Source organism: Triturus cristatus, chromosome 2_2 (genome assembly GCF_964204655.1).
Source record: "Triturus cristatus chromosome 2_2, aTriCri1.1, whole genome shotgun sequence".
In the NCBI taxonomy this organism is placed as follows: domain Eukaryota; kingdom Metazoa; phylum Chordata; class Amphibia; order Caudata; family Salamandridae; genus Triturus; species Triturus cristatus.
The window spans coordinates 1,253,006,155-1,253,023,708 of record NC_140582.1 but is presented as its reverse complement, the minus strand read 5'-3'; positions in this window follow the sequence as shown (position 1 = coordinate 1,253,023,708).

Genomic DNA, 17,554 nt, shown 5'->3' with positions numbered 1-17,554 from the left:
CTCGAGGTTGCACTGTACATCGAAAAGATAACAGACGCTCTAGAGCACATCGAACATTATCACCTACAATCATACCAGTCGTAAATTGATTCTGGAGCTCAGAGACCTCGGGCTGTACATTATCAACCGCATCATTATCCCACTCTTCTCTCAAAGATTTACACATTTCCTCGAACACGAATCTTTGTGTGGGCGCATTAAACTGAGAAAATGTCTCAAACACTATACGCGAAGTGTACTTCACAGGATGGCGAATCCATTTACGCGCCATTTTTACCAACGACTCACGTTCCCTACCATCAGGAATTTGACTGCGCCTCTGAGCAACATCAGAAAGAGTCGACCCGAGTATTGGCCCAAAAAGCGGAGAATAGAGAGTAGCAACAGCATTAAAGATACGGCTACGAACAGAAGGAGAAGAAGAAGGAGGTACAGGAGCAACAACAGTAGGAGTAGAGACAGTAGCAGTGGACGGGGTAACAGGAGTAGTAGTAACAATAGGCTGGTGAGGTACTGGCAAAGGAGCAGTAGGAAAAAGAGCTGGTAAAGGAGGATGAACAATTTGCGGCACAAGAGGATTCGGGAGAGCAGGAGGAACGACGGGCTGACCAGCAGCCGCCAGAACAACAGGTTGAGGAATAGGAAGAATCACAGGACCCACGGTATCTGGAGCATAGGGAGGTGGTGATTTCAATAGATAAGACAACAATGAATCTTCTATCGCTTCCTCTCCCGTCTTATCAGAATTAGACGGTAACACTTATCCACCGCCATATGATGAAGTCGAGCACTAACTTCCTGCTCCTTCTCATCTTTGTCTCGCTGATACTGTTCTGCATTTCGCATCACCGTAATAACACCTTCTCTCTTATTTTTCTTAATCTGTTTGATTTCTTTCTGCTTGGCCTCTTTGCGCCATAACCGAAAGGAATCAAACATGGCCGGCCTAGCCTTCCTTTTAAACAGTTTAGCTTCAAGATTATCTAAGACGGCAGTTTCGAAACTACCATGTGATGGCCAACTAAGAACACCATCATTTTTAGTGTAACGAATCCAATATTCATTATATTTTTTGTAACATATTTTTATTGACATTTTCAGATTTAATATACCATACATCATTCACATCTTTCCAGTAAGTATGGCATAAAGTACAGTATGCGGTATTACACACCAACTGTAAATCCTGACGTAGAGTCCTCAGAAAGATGTTATGATCAAGTACGAGGCAGTGTGTGTATCCCATGGATACGCATGACTACTATGTCACGTGAACAGGGGTGTAACACAGGTTTAAACTAGGGGAAGGGCATGGAAATTCACCTCCGGACCGCGTGACCGAGTGTATAACTGTCGTGTGGGTGTGGCCCCTCGTAAACTCGCGCTTGGAACTCCTCTTAGGGTCGACCGGCAGCGGCATTAGTGTGCCCTATCCGGCTATGCGGGACTACTCTATTGGGGCAGATTGTGTGAATGTGTCATCTGTAGGGTCCTCGCCAGGGGTCCATTGCTTGAATCGAAATAGTAACATGGCCCATTCCATTGATATAGGGTTCTTGCGGGCCCCTTTCACTTCCTCCTCCCGTAATGGGGGAACAACCTTTACAACGCAACTTTTACAACGCACTACCTTTACAACGCATTTTTTACAACGCATAATCCATTACAACGCATGACATTACAACGCATACCATTACAACGCATTTTTAAAAACTACCTTTACAACGCATTCCATTACAACGCATACTACCATTACAACGCATACCATTACAACGCATAATATTACACTACACTATCCAACACTTACCCTACTGTTGCACCCCCTGGAGTTAGAATAGTAATTTTTACCCCTATACTATCCAACACTTACCCTACTGATGCACCCCCCTGGAGTTAGAATAGTAATTTTTACCCCTATTCTATCCAACACTTACCCTACTGTTGCACCCCCTGGAGTTAGAATAGTAATTTTTACCCCTATACTATCTAATACTTACCTTAAATGTAATTTAATATAATGCGTTGTAATGGTATGCGTTGTAAAGGTAGTATGCGTTGTAATGGCAATGCGTTGTAAAGGTATTTTTTAAAAATGCGTTGTAGTGTCATGCGTTGTAATGTCATGCGTTGTAATGGATTATGCGTTGTAAAAAATGCGTTGTAAGTGCATGCGTTGTAAAAGTGTGCGTTGTAACGTCATACATCCCCCGTAATGTCTCCTCCTCTGCCGCCGCCCATTTATGTGTCGCTCCCACCCAAGCTGCCAGGGGAGGGCCAGTGGGGGATCGCCAGTACATGGCTATGCTGCGTTTGGCCAATAGCATCGCCAGGGAAAGAAAACGAGTCTGCACCTTTTGTTGCTTACGTGCTCGGAAGATCCCTAAGGTGCTGGCCTCCCATGTGTTCATAGTGGTAATCCCCGTGAGGTCACTCAGAGCAGCGTGAATGCGCTGCCAGAACACTCGAATGATGGAGCAACTCCAAAACATGTGTTGGAAATCTGCGTCCTGCGCGCTGCATCTGGGACAAAGGAACTGTGTGTCAGGGTAGTAACGTTGGAGGCGCGCGGGTGTTAAGTAAGCTCTGTGCAGTATGTAGTATTGAATGTTTTTAAAGCGTGCGTTTCTAGATACCTTCTTGGGGTACTCCAGAGCCCTCTCCCACTCCCTCTCATGGAGCACCCGCCCAATTTCAGTTTCCCATGTGTCCCGCAAGGTCTCAAGTGGCCTGATGGTTAGCTCCCGTATGGCCTTGTATAACCATATAGTTAAATGGCCACCCGCTCCCATGTGTAGAATCGTGTGGAGGACTGGATGTGCGCGTGGTTCCCCCCTCGCAAAGTCGTGATATGGCCGGTAGCTAACTAGTAGTTGACGGTGAAGCAGGAACTGCCCTGGAGGTAGGTCGAATTCATCCACCAGACTGTGAAAGGGTCGAAGCTGCCCGTCCTCGAAGAGGGTTCCCATCTCTGTGATGCCACAGGAGGTCCATGTGCACAGAACACCACTTGTGTAATAGTGTTCCCGGTTGGGCCATCCTACCAGAGGGAGCAGTGGGGAATACAACGGTGTCCCCGAGGACATACGGTGAATCCTTTGCATGCACCTCCGTGCCACCGCCACCTGGAGGGGGTACACGCGTTTCGGCTTAGTGCCGGGGAGCAGCAGGCGCCGTATCTCCGGAACCGAGATCCGCCCCATCATGGTATGCGTTTCCACAGTGTATTTGTCTGCTGTCCAATGGGACAACCATTGCAGTTGCGCAGCTAAAAAATAGGCCTCGAATGAGGGAGCACCCAAGCCGCCCTGCGTGGTGGGCAACTGCAGTTTTTTAAGTCCTATTCTATGTCTGGCGGATCCCCAAATTAACGTGCTAAGGAGGGAGTCTAAGTCCCGAAAAAAGGTTCTTGGAGGAATCACCGGCAGATTGGTGAAAAAGTATAATAATCGCGGGACCATGATCATTTTGGCTAAAGCCACTCGCCCAATTGGGGCCAACGGGAGGCTCCTCCTAAAGCTGACTGCAGCTCTAACGCCCGCTAATGCCCTACCGTGGTTACCTTCGAAAATATCTGTCGGAGTGTGGTAGAGACGAATCCCCAGGTACCGAGGGGCTTCCGCACTCCAAGGGATGCGTTGGGTACCTAGCCTAATCTCCTGAGGGGAAAGGCCCGGGTGCAACGGGTATACCGTGGATTTGTCCCAGTTTACCTGGAGTCCAGAGGCCGCCGCGAACTCCGACAAAGTCACCCATAGGGGGGTCAGGTCGTCCGTAATATCTCGTATATAGATTAGCAGATCGTCAGCATACAAAGAGACACTGTGCACTGTGCCCGCGACAGGGATGCCCCAGTGAGCCCCCTCCTGACGGAGTCGTATGGCTAAGGGCTCGACTGCCAAGGCAAAAAGTAAAGGGGACAGTGGACATCCCTGTCTCGTACCCCTCTGGACCGCAAACTCTGCTGAGACGTACCGGCCGAGGCGCACCCGCGATGTCAATTTAGTGTACAGAAGTTGCGTATACGCGAGAAGGGTGGAACCAAAGCCCGCCCGCTGTAGGACCGCAAAGAGATACTGCCATGTGAGGGAATCAAAAGCCTTCTCGAGATCCAGGATGAGACAGGCCGCCCGTGGGTAAATCTCCTGCACCTGATCTTGGATGTGAAAAACCCGGCGTATGTTCTGTGAAGTGCGTCTGCCTGGAATAAATCTGCACTGATCCGAGTGGACCAGGGGACGGATTGTTTGTAGGTATCTATCTGCAAGAATCTTCCCGAGAAGTTTGCAGTCAGCGGATAGCAATGTTATGGGTCGATAGGAGGCCATTTGCTGCCGATCTCGATGCGGCTTTAAAAAGGTCACGAGTACTGACTCTCTCATAGATTTCGGTAGCTCTCCCTTCTCAAGCGCAGTCTTCAGCATCGCTACCAAGCGAGGGACCAGCTGCGCTGCAAATGTTGAGTAATATTCCAGCGGAAACCCGTCTAAACCCGGTGCCTTATTGCGGGCTAGGGCGTGTAAGGCCCGAGTCACATCCGCTGCTGTTATTGGTAAATCTAGGGCCTCCTTATCTGCCCGTGAGATTTTCGACATAGTTAAGGGAGCAAGGAATCGCTCCACTATGGCTTGTGGGGTAGCGACGGGATCATTATATATCTTCGCGTAATAGTCGTGAAAAGCCTCCAAAATCTCGGCCTGGGACCGCACCAATACACCCCGGGAGTTCAGGATCTCTGTAATGGGCTTGACATCCGAGTCCTGCCTGGCTAGCCATGCCAAGAGAGTGCCAGTTTTGTCCCTCTCCTTATGCATCCGTGTGGCATACGATCGGAAGTTATACCGACGAAGATCTGCAGAGGCGGCCTGATATGCTGTTTTGGCATCTGCTAATCGCTGCGTCCCCCCCTCGGATGCGGTATCCTGTTTGGTGAGCGCGGCGAGGTGCTGTTCCGCCGTGGTGAGCGCTTGTTCTAACTCCCGCTATTTGGCTCATGCACTCTCCCCAGGCCACGACCTTAAATGTGTCCCATTCCACCAAAGTGGAAGACGCTGTACCAGCATTGTGTGTAAAGTAATCCTGGATACTACGTTCCTGCTCATGCCTGAATACCTGGTCCGAGAGACAGTCCCGCGGTAAGCGCCAGGTAGGAACCGGGGGACGTGGGGGCTGCCAATTGAGCCGGAGGACGTGGGCATCGTGGTCAGAAATGACCCTGCCCATATAGTCTGTGTGGGCGATTTTAGGCAGTATGGCTGCGGAGCACAAGAATCGGTCAAGGCGTACGCGCAAATTATGTGGGATGGAATGGAAGGAATACAGTCTAGCCTGGGGGTGGCACATTCGCCACGCGCCGGTCAATGACCAATGTGCAGTCCACGCCCGAAATCGAGCCGCCTGCCTGTGCGCCGGCGAATGCGCCGTGGGAGGGTGTGATCGGTCCAGGTGTAAATCGAGCGCGCAATTATAGTCCCCTCCCAGGATCCAGGGGATTGAGGCAAATGGGGCGAGGATCCCGGTGAGGTGATCCCAAAATTTGTCTTGTTCTACATTGGGGGCGTAAATGCTACCAAGAAGTACCACCTGCCCGTCTAAGAGGCCCTCCATTAGGGCATATCTGCCGTCTCTATCCACTACCCTCCGGAGTTCCTGGAACGGGGTTCCCGGTCGCACCCAGATCAGCGCACCCCGGGCAAACGCAGAGTAAGTTGTGGCGCATAGGACACCCCGCCACTTTGCCTGTAGTTTCCCCACCTCTTTCGCAATGAGATGCGTCTCCTGTAGGAAAACAATCGGGGCATTGTGACGTTTCGCATATGAATATACTGCATATCGCTTGCGCGGCGTGTGAAGCCCCCTAACATTCAGGGTGAGGATGGTAACATCCGTGTGTGGTGTATTCGGTGCCATGTCTCGACATCTGCGCGCGATGAGCGGGGCCTGCGCCTGTTGGGATGCCTTAAAAACGGTCGGTCTAGCTGAATGAAGGTGCCTGTACCCCACGACGCTGTTCGGCTATGTGTGGTGCGTGGGTGGGTCTGGGTCATTCCATGCAGGGGGTCGGGATATTGCGGAACTGGGATACTCAACTGAACAATGGGGTGCGGGAAACATTCCCAATGCCAAGGGCCCATCGTCAAGCAACGATGCGTCCAAACTTGCTTACCCGCGTACAGGGGGTGTAACAATGAATGGTGGGGCGGTGGCGTGAGCAGGCCGGGTCAGTCGCGAATCGGGCCAGTAGGAGGATCAATGGACGTTGCTCGTACCGAGCCAGATGTTAATCAAAATGTCTATAGTTAATGTGTGGGGCTGGGGCATACTTATCTCAATGGTAGTCCCGATTGTCCCCACTCATTTCACATGAGATCTGGATTGTTCATCAAGGATGAGGTCCGCCGTCTGAGGAGTGACCAGGGGGGGCATCACAGACTCTTCCCCCGACCCTGCGCCATCGCTGTCATTCTCCCCCTCGGAGGTAAAGACATGTGGAGGCCGGTCTATGTCGTCCATCTGGGGGGACGCTCGTAGATCGATCACCGCCTGCAGGGCCTCTCTCCGTTCTTTCACGATCTGCTCCAGGTTAGGGGAGTCCAGGGTACGCGATCGGGATCCGCCACTCGCACCCCTGCATGGGCAATTCCGAGAGCGCCTCCCAGGCCGCGATAACCGAGGGTTCGGGTCTCTTGCGGCTTCTGTCTTGGACTGTCGTGTGCAGTGCCGGTCCGCCCAATCCTGTGCCTCCGAGGCAGTCGCGAAAAACACTGTGGAACCAGCATGGATTACCCTGAGGCGAGCCGGAAAGAGCAACGAATATTGGATGTTGTTCTCACGGAGTCGACGTTTCACTGTCAGGAATGAGGACCGTTGTTGTTGCACCGCTCTTGCATAGTCCGGGAACACCATGATCCGCTGATTGTCGACCTGTAAGGCGCCAGCTACTCGTGCCGCACGCAGTACTGCGTCTCTGTCCCGGAAGTGCAGAAACTTCGCCAACATCGGCCTTGGGGGCGCTCCCGGCGGCGGTCTGCGGGCCGGAACCCTGTGGGCCCGTTCCATGGAAAAGAATTTTGAACGGTCCTTTTCCGGGGTGAAGGATTTCACCCAGGTTTCCAGGTAATGCAGAGGGTCCGTTCCTTCAATTCCTTCGGGTAGACCCAGTACGCGTATGTTGCAGCATCTCGAGCGTCCTTCCAAGTCATCTGTGCGCTCCTCCAGGGTGGTGAGTCGTTGTAGAACCGCCTGCATCGTCTTCTGGTGCGTTCCGATCGTCGGCTGTATGTCCGCCATCTTCTTCTCTTCGTCCTTCACCCTCTCCGCCAGTTTCCGGTGGTCATCACGGAGAAGACTAATGTCTGTCGCTAGTGTCCCGAGCCGCTCCTCCATCGACACTCTGGAAAGTTCAATGGCGGTGAGTACCTGGTCCAACTTGGCAGAGATTGATGGATCGACTGGTGGTTCCGGAGCGTTCACCCACATCCGGGATTTAGGCATCTTCTCAGGAGCCGTCTCGGGGACCGCCGATTGCTGGGTCCCTCTAGGTTTCCCCATAGTTGCCGTCGGGGTAATGCGGTGAGCCAGGCTTGTCCGCCGATTATCCGGGATCACGTCCTCTCTCGGAGATGGGAGGGCCACACCGCTGCCGGCCCCGTCGACCTCAGTGACCCGCGGCCTCCCCTACGTGCGTCCGTGCCCTCCCGCAGAGCACCCCAGTTCCTCTAGGCTCCCCGCTGTATTCCTCTCACCCTTACCCCACGGGGAGGCTGTCGTCCAACTGCAGGGGTTCTATCACCAGCTTTGCTGCAGAGGTCTGCCCAGTCCTGTGTCCCTCCGCTGCATGAATCCTCACTGGTCCGGGGACAGGGGGAGCCCAGCTCACTCCACCCTAGTACTCACAGTGCTCCCTTAGGCTCTTGCTCCGTGCGTTGAAAACTCGAGTCGGGCGCCATCTTGACGTCAGGCGCCCCGACCAGACACCGGGAGTCACTAGGGTCCACCACCGGTCTCCCGCTCACTGTTGCTGCCGTGGTTGTCATCCACCACCCTGGGCCGCGGGAGCGCTGCCTCAATCGCGGAGCCTGTCCTTGCGCTAGGTCCGCACCCCGTCCGAGATGGCTGCCGGTCGTCTGCGCGCCGATCCCTGTATGGAAAGGGACTCGCGCTCCAAAATCATGCCAGGTACTTCCCCCGTGACGGTCCGCGCCGATGGTGCTAGCGCTGTCAGTGCGCTTCTCGCTGCCTGTCACTTATGGTGCCAGTGTGTCCGGGCCCTCGTCCGCTTCCCCTAGCGCGGAGCCTCGGAGCCCATCGCCGCCATCTTGCTGCTACGAGCCCCGGCCCGGTGCTTCTCTCGCCGCAGCAGCTCTGCTCCCGTGGTAGGCGCCGGATCTCGGCAGCGGTGAAATCCAGCCCCGCTCCGGTGTCCGGAGCTGTAATTGCGGGCAGGAACAACGTCTGGAAACTGACAATCTTGTGGCCCGATCGCGGAGCTCTAGCCGGCTGCGACCACCATGTTAGCCTGCTTGGCCACGCCCCGAATCCAATATTCATTATATACGATAGGACCTACGCCATGGCGACTATAGAGCTCATAAATTGGAGTTCCAACCGGAGGTATCGGACATGGATCCTCCAGCCGGGAATCCGTGCTGCAACATTTAAGGAAACCAAACAAAGTACTACGGCCAGGCATCGTGCACACTAACCGAGTTTACAAACTTCAAGGGCTATCGAATTATGATGTCCTCGCACAAAAATGCAAGACCCTCGGTTTTGGCAATTGCAATCGTCAAATAAAACCCAACAACTAAGAACCAACAACTAAGAACCACAAATGCAATGTAACCATGCAAACAACAAGGTAACTCTGGGAGCGACCCACAAATACTTAACTGAAAGAGCAATGGCGTCACCAGGAAGGCCCGTCTATCGTCTCGCCGTACAAAGGACTACGCCAGGCGCCAAAACAGGTCGACAGTCAGGGCATCAGTCCGTCGCAGCCGCCAGGAGGCGGGAATCTTCGCGGGAAAAGACTTCGGGCCACTTATTTCGACAACTGGATCGATGAAGCGGGGTGCACCTTCCCTCGGAGATTTCACACGAAGTTCCTCACGATCGTCGGGCTTTGGACCGGTACCGCTGATGTCGCCCCACGTTGGGCGCCAACTGAAGGACTGGGTTATTCTAAGACCCAGCGGTGCCAGGGGACAACACCTGAAACCTTCGTGGGTTACCTGTTCTGGCGTACAAAACACAGAGACACGGGACACTTCCGGCGACGTCAAAGATCGGCATTTATTTACTGCAGGGATACAGAAATCGCAAGAAGTACACAACGTGTAGGTTCTGGGAGACTGCTTCGAATTGCAAAAGTGGATCGCTCCTTTTATACACATTGTTGCCATTGCACAACATGGCAAACAAAGGTTACAACTCAGTTCCCACAATAAACTTCAAAAGGGTCGCATTCATGTTTCAGGAGGCCGGAATATAATTACAGCAGCATTGCCGGTTCCCAACTGTAAAAGCATATTATCCCCACAGTTAAACACATTCCATTCTGACTGTAAACACATTAGGAGAAGGGACAGAAACAGATGCAAAGAAAGAACAAGGATGCACAACAGATTGGAAAAGAGTGTTGGGAGTAATAACGGAAACTTGATTACAGGATCAAAGACCTCGTGCCCAATGCATGCACGACTGAAACAATAGACCAGCACGGCAAGATGAGCCTTGAGCGGGGCCATCTGCCTTTGCCGTGTCATTTCCCCTATCATAAAAGTCACCCTCAAAGAAACACGTGTCCTTAGTGTAAGCTTGGGAATCCCAGGGTCACAGAGCGGACAAGGTCCGTTCGCTGGCTACTTGAGGGCAAGAAACAAAATGGATGCCGCATCTAAAATGGAACCCGAGGGTTCGGATGGACAAACCCAAAAATGAGACGAACCATACGTGGTTGCGTAGCGAAACCGCGTACACCCACTAAACTCGTCATTTGCGGTTCGTAGATACCAAACTCGTCCATATTCGAACACACCCAAAAAGTGTCGTTCCGATTCGCACGGAACCTCAATACACGTTTGGGCCCTAGGGGCGAACCAAACCATATACCAAAAAAGTGGTATAAGAACCACGACTGGAATAGACACTAGGCCTAAAGCCTGTAGAATCGCTGGGACCCCAAGGAACCACCCAAGGTAGTGACACAGGGGACCCACGGGGACTGTATGCAGTGTGTAAACACGACCGCGGGTTCCGGTAAGCTTCTATGGGCAATGTCGCGGTTGGAAATTTAAAGATTAGGGACACTTCTAATCGAGTCAGGACCAAACGCTTTTGGACTTAAGAAGTTCTAGGGCTAGCACCCACGGGAGCACTGGAGTACTCGAGTTACCTCACCCAGGGAAGCCGGGTGCATAGGTGTCTTTTGGTGTCGGGTCGCGTCGTCGATTTCAATGGGAGCTTGCAAAGAACTGCTGCTGCCGTGAAGAGGAGAAGGGTCCGAAGTGATCCAAGCCTGGATCTAGGATGGAAGGAACCTGAAAGCAGAGGGGACAGAGTCTGGGTCACTAGCCAGTGACCAAGGGCAGGATGGACCAATGCCCACAGATGTCAGGTGCTTCAGGTGAGTTGATGGGTGTCTTGACTCTTCAGCCACGAGGTCCAGGAGGTGTCGACGAAGTCCACGAGCCGGATTCGAGCTGTCCCACAAAGTCTGTTGAGTGCTGCGGTGTCGGCGACCAGAATGGACCCAACAAGCCTTGGCAACGGCAAGTCACTGGAATTCAGAGAAAGGACTGCGGTGCAGACCAGCAAGGTCTGAGGGACTCACCCAGCAACGGTAACTCAGGCCACGTCTGGAGCAACCAGAAGCGCCCAATTAGAAAAGGAGTTGCCTTCGTGGGGACCTGCTAGCCAACGGGCTAGTGATCACGAAGGAGCTTCGAGCGGTCGCACTTGAAGCTGGCCCACGGGTCACTCGTGGAGTGGAGGCCAGCAGTCTTTGGTGCAGGAGTTGCGCAAGGCTGGGGCTACTTGGAGACCAAAGCACAACTTTGAGAAAGACCAGGAAGATAGTGTTGTTGCAAAAGTTCACAGTGTCCAGGGGTCACGGTTCCACGTCACCCACGATAACCATGGGCCTCAGCTTTGCTGTGGACTCAGGGTAGCCTCGGGGAAGTCTGGAAATCCACCTCTGGTGATGAAAAGACTTAGGCGTCCGGAGGGAGCTTCACCGATGCAGACCGGTCAGTTGCTCCTTTGGTGCCTGCCAAGCAGGGGAGTCACTCCTTGACCCCAAGGGAGATTACTTCAGTCTTCTAGTCAGGATAGAACGTCGAAGGTCCAGGATATATGTAGCAGAGTTTTATCCAGGGTAACCTAATGTCCTAGGGACTGGATTCCTATACTCATACTGAGTTTAGGGGATGGGCTAACTCTAAGGCCCCACCTATGGGTGGGCTTGGAAAGAGGGGTGGTTACACCCATTTCCTTTGTCCAGTTTCATGCCAGAGCAGGGTAGCCCCTGAAACCGGTTTGAACTGGGCTATGCACAGGGACAGCAAACGTGCCCCCAGTGCAGGACTTCAAAGCACCAGAGAGTGCTCCCGCCCAGCCCCAATACACATCTGCCTGTCTGGGAAGGTGGTTACACCTCCCTTCGACAGGAAACCTATTGTCCAGGCCTCCCCTGCGGAGTTTCGGTCAGCAGCAGGAGGCCAGACCCGTGTCTGTGGCACAGGCATCCATTTTTTGATGCCAAGGCTCAGGACAGTCCTACCGGGTTAGACCAGTGTGAACATGTCTCTCCCTCTAGAAGGTTGGAATGCTACCCCCGCCGCCAGAACTGGCGGGGGGTAGTATTCCAAAGCATTTGACACCAAACACAACATGTTTTGATGCAGCCATTCCAAAGTTAGCATTTACTGCGAGGTTATAATGCACTTAGGAGTATATGGTATGGCTGTATCACAGAACAGCCATGAAGAAGTATTTGCGAAAGCTGCAGAGGATCTCAGCTCATGCTTGGGCACCCTCTCACATAAAACCAAGCACTCTGCCTTCAGGATTGTCAAGGCCTGCCATAGGAGTGGCTTATAGGTTTATATGTGTCTGTATATATGTGTGGATAAAGGTAGCCTATACCACTGTAAGGGATGCAAGCACACCCTTACCCAGGCTGCAGTAGCAGACCTGTGGTGACATTTTGGAGTGCTTCCCAGAGGTGGCACAATTGATTCTGCAGCGCCGGGTAGGCCTCTGAGGTACCTATGCCCTTGGTACATAGTATACCATATACTAGGGGCGTATAAGGCACTCCAGAATCCAATTAGATATGTACCTAACGTACATGCAAACCATTGTAGAGAGGAAGCAGCTAGGCTGTGGTCCTGATTAGCAGGGCCACAGCCATACTAAGGTCGAAAAACAGTGAAACCCCAGCAAAAAGTGGGGGTACCCATGTGAAGCAGATCCTACTCTCCTACACAGGTGCTGCCACTGTCCTTGGACCCACAGGAGCAGGCACTCCCACTGTCCCTAACCCCGCAGGAGCTGTCACTTCCTTGGACCCATGGGTTAGGTACTGTCACTGTCCTTGGACCTGTGGGAGCAGGCACTGCCACTGTTCTTGGACCCGCAGGGGCAGGTACTGCCGATGTCCGTGGCCACACAGGAGCAAGCGCTGTCACTGTCCTTGGACCCGCATGATCCTGCACTGCCACTGTCTTTGAAAACCAAGGAGCAGGCTCTGTCACTATTCTTGGACTAGTGGGAGCAGGCACTGCTACTGTCCTTAGACCCTTAAGAGCAGGCACTGCCACTGTCCTTGGACCCACAGGAGCAGGCACTGCCACTGTCCATGGACCCACATGAGCAGGCACTGCCAGTGTCATTGGACCCATGGGAGCAGGCACTGCCACTGTCCTTGGACCCACGGGAGCAGGCACTGTCACTGTCCTTGGACCCGCAGCAGCAGGCACTGCTACCGTCCTTGGACCACAGGAGCAGGCACTAACACTGTCCTTGAACCCACGGGAGCAGGCACTGCCTCTGACCTTGGACTAGCAGGAGCAGGGACAGCCACTGTCCTTGGACCTGCAGGAGTAGGCACTGCAACTGTCCTTGGACCCGCAGGAGTAGGCACTGCCACTGTCTTTGGACCAACGGGAGCAGGCACTGCCTCTGCTCTTAGACCCCCAAGAGCAGGCACTGCCACTGTCATTAGACCCGTGGGAGCAGGCACTGTCACTGTCCTTGGACCGCAGGAGCAGGCAATGCCACTGTCCTTGGACCTGCAGGAGAAGGCAATGCCACGGTCCTTGGACCCAAGGTAGCAGGCAGTGCCTCTGCACTTAGACCCGTGGGAGCAGGCACTGCCACTGTCCTTGGACACAGGAGCAGGCACAGCCACTGTCCTTAGACCGTGGGAGAAGGCACTGCCACTGTTCTTGGTCTGCAGGAGCAGGCACTGCCACTGTTCTTGGACCCATAGGAGCAGGCTCTGCCTCTGCCTCTGCCCTTGGACCCGCAGGAGCAGGCACTGCCACTTTCTTTAGACCCACATGTTAGACGGACCGGGAGGGTCGGCCGAGGACAAGGGGAGAGGTCTCCGGGGAGAGCCGTCTCCAGCGATCGTACAGACGAATAACTTCCCCCCCCCCACAGACGTACACCACACAAGGATAGGCTTTAACGTTCTTTATAAGCAGTTTAAGGTACGATGGAGTGATACAAGGAGGTCTGGACTCAGGGGTCCCCTCGATTCTAGTCCCTGGGTTTGGGAAAGGGGGTAGCGGGACAGTCTGGTTACCAATCTGGTAGATGAGATGATGGATAGCTCACAATCCTCGAGCTCGGTGTTCTAGCTTGGACGGGCCGCGGCAGCGCCAGCAGGTCCCGGTGAAGGTGGTCGTTACACGGTCCGCGGCAGCGCCAGCAGGTCCCAATGAAGGTGGTCGTTACACGGTCCGCGGCAGCGCCAGCAGGTCCCGATGAAGATGATGGTTACACGGTCCGCGGCAGCGCCAGCAGGTCCCGACGAGGATGAAGGATGCAAAAGGCCGCGGCAGCGCCAGCAGGCAGGACGACAGTTCACAAGGCAGGGCTACGGCAGCGCCGGTAGTCCGTCAAGGATGAGTTCTTCTCGGTGTCTCTCGACTCCAGGATACAACTGCCTTCCTGTTCTGGAGCTGCCCTAGTTATAGGTCTGGCGCCCTTTGATGTCCGGACCCTCACACTTGGAGGTCGGGAGGTCCGGGATGAGGGAGTCCAGACACCCAGCAGGGGGTGGAGCCAGCGCCTGGGGGAGCTGGAGGGCGAGCGGCACCTGGCGGGGGAGAGCCATTGATACTTCCTTTCTCCCATCGACCTGCCAAGTGGTCCGTTCACCTCCTGGGTGGATGGTGGTGCCGGGATGGCGGGGCCTGGCCAGGCCTAGGGTTAGGGTCGAGCTGAGGCCACGCGGCCTCGTGGTGCAGTGTCCAAGATGGCGGCTGGTCCGGCCGGGGGAGCCGGGAGTGGATCGGCCCCATGATACATAGATGTCCGGGGGCAGGAGTACCGTCTGGAGACGGGGTGCGGGTTTGTTTCGGCGGGTCACACCTGGAGGGCCGGGGCTTGGGCCTTGTCATGCGGGGAGGGAGCAAGCCCCTCATGTGGCCTGTCCAACATGCGTCCCCCCCAGCTGAAGGCGGGGAGAGTCACCCATCCTCTTGGGGACTTTCCTCGTCGAGGCGGAAAAAGCGTGACAGGCCATCTGCGTTGGCGTGGTCTTGGCCCGGTCGATGTTCCACAGTGAAGTCCATCCCCTGCAGGGAGATGGACCAGCGCAATAGTTTGGGGTTTTCCCCCCGCATCTGCATTAGCCACTGCAGGGGTCGATGATCTGTCTGCACCCGGAAGTGGGTACCGAAGAGATAGGGCCGGAGCTTTTTGAGGGCCCACACCACTGCGAAGGCCTCCCTCTCGATTGTGCTCCAGCGCTGTTCTCGGGCCAGGAGGCGTCGGCTGATGAAGGCCACCGGTTGGTCAAGTCCCTCGGGGTTCAGTTGGGAGAGGACCGCCCCGATGCCATGGTCGGAGGCATCCGTTTGCACAATGAATTCCCGACTGTAATCTGGGGCCTGGAGCACAGGGGCAGTGCACAGGGCGGCTTTCAGCTTCTCGAAGGCCGCTTGACAGTCGGGGGTCCAGTTAACCTTCTTCGGTTGGTTCTTGGAGGGGAGTCCCGTGAGGGGCCCCACAATGCTGCCATAGTCCTTCACGAACCGCCGGTAGTAGCCGGTGAGCCCCAAGAAGGCTCGGACCTCGGTCTGCGTGACGGGTGGCTGCCAGGACTGGATGGCAGCGATTTTGAGTTGCAGAGGGGCCACCAGCCCGCTTCCCACCTGGTGTCCGAGGTAGGTCACGGATCCCTGACCAATTTGGCACTTGCCGGCCTTGATTGTGAGGCCGGCCCGCTGGAGGGCCTGCAGGACCTCTCAGAGGTGGTGGATGTGGTCGGACCAGTGGCGGCTGTACACAGCGATATCGTCCAGGTAGGCGGCGCTGAACTCCTCGAGCCCCGCCAGGACCTGGTTCACTAGACGCTGAAAAGTAGCTAGGGCATTCTTCATGCCGAAGGGCATGACCTTGAAGTGGTAGTGGCCATCGGGGGTAGAAAAGGCGGACCGTTCTTGGGCCCGGGGTGTGAGACCGATCTGCCAGTAGCCCGCTGTCAGGTCGAAGATGCTGAGGTAGCGGGCAGCCCCCATGCGATTGATCAGTTCATCCGCTCGGGGGATGGGATGAGCGTCGGTTCTGGTGACAGCATTCAAGCCCCGATAGTCGACGCAGAATCGGAGCTCAGGAGTGGTGCCAGGGGCAGCAGCTTTGGGGACCAGCACGACCGGGCTGGCCCAGGGGCTATCCGAGGGCTCGATGACCCCGAGCGTGAGCATCTTGGCTACTTCTTCTTGGATGCAGGCCCGTACTCGATCCGGTACGCGGTAGGCCCGGTGTCTGACAGGGGGACTGTCCCCAGTGTCCACGTCGTGCAAGCACCAGGGGGTGACCCCTGGGGTAAGGGAAAATAAGGTGGAAAACTGCAGCAGGAGGTCCCGGCAGCCTTGGCGCTGCTCTGGGGTGAGGGCATCGGAGAGCCGGACCCCGTCCACGGAACCATCTTTCTCCTGAGTCGTCAGGAGATCCGGGAGAGGCTCGGAGTCTTCTTCTGCTCCACTGTCTGTAGCCATCAAGAGGCTGAGCTCTGAGCGCACAAAGTGGGGCTTGAGTCTGTTGGTGTGGAGGACCCGGAGGGGGTTCCGGGTGAGATTCCATATCGATGAGATAGGTGACGGGACTCTTGCGTTCGACCACTTTGAAGGGTCCCGTCCATTTGTCCTGCAAGGCACATGGTTCGGTGGGGGACATTACCCACACTTGCTGGCCAGGTTCGAATTCGATGGAGGAGGCATTTCGGTCGTACCATTTTTTCATGTCCTCCTGACTGGCCTCAAGGTTCGTTTTGGCCATTTCCCTGAACCGCCGGGTCTGGTTACGTAGTGCCAGGAGGTACTTGAAGACGTCTGGAGGGGTCTTTAGGGGGGCCATCTCCCAACCTTCTTTGACTAGGCTGAGGGGCCCTCGCACAGGGTGCCCGTACAAGAGTTCGAACGGGCTAAAGCCGAGGGACTTCTGGGGAACTTCCCGATAGGCGAAGAGGAGGCACGGAAGTAGTACATCCCACTGGCGACGGAGGGGCTCTTCCAACCCCCCAATCATTCCCTTGAGCGTGCGGTTGAACCGCTCGACTAGTCCGTTTCCTTGGGGGTGATAGGGGGTCGTGAATCGGTAGGTGACCCCGCACTGTTGCCAGAGGGACTTCATGTACTTCGAGATAAAGTTCGTGCCTCGGTCGCTGACGACTTCTCGGGGGAAGCCCACCCGGGAGAAGATCCCCATTAAGGCCCGGCCGACCACCGGGGCTGTTACAGTTCGCAGGGGTACAGCCTCGGGGTAGCGGGTGGCGTGGTCCACTAGTACCAGGATGAACCGATGTCCTTGTGCTGTACGGGGGTCCAGGGGCCCCACAATGTCTATTCCCACCCTCTCGAACGGGGTGGTAACAACTGGGAAGGGCTGCAGAGGTGCTTTAAGTTTGCGGCCGCTCTTCCCGCTGGCCTGGCACGTGGGGCAGGACCGGCAGTGGTTGAGGACGTCGTTTCTCATCTTCGGCCAAAAAAAGTGTGTCACCAGGTGACTGTAGGTTTTGTCCTGGCCCAGGTGTCCAGCCAGAGGGACATCGTGGGCAAAATTGAGTAAGAAGTCTCTAAAACGGAGGGGCACGACCAACACTCGACTGGCCCCTAACTCCGCGATTCTCTGTTCACTATATAGTAGGTCGTTGTCCCAATAGATCCAATGGGCTCCGGTGGTGTCCCCTGCGCTTTGGGCGAGGGCTTGCTGGCGGAGTCCCTCGAGGGAGGGACAGGTTTTTTGCTCTTGACGGAACTGTTCCTGGGTGGGCCCACCTTCTTGACGCCACTGAGCCAGGTCGGGAAGGTCCTGGGGCTGG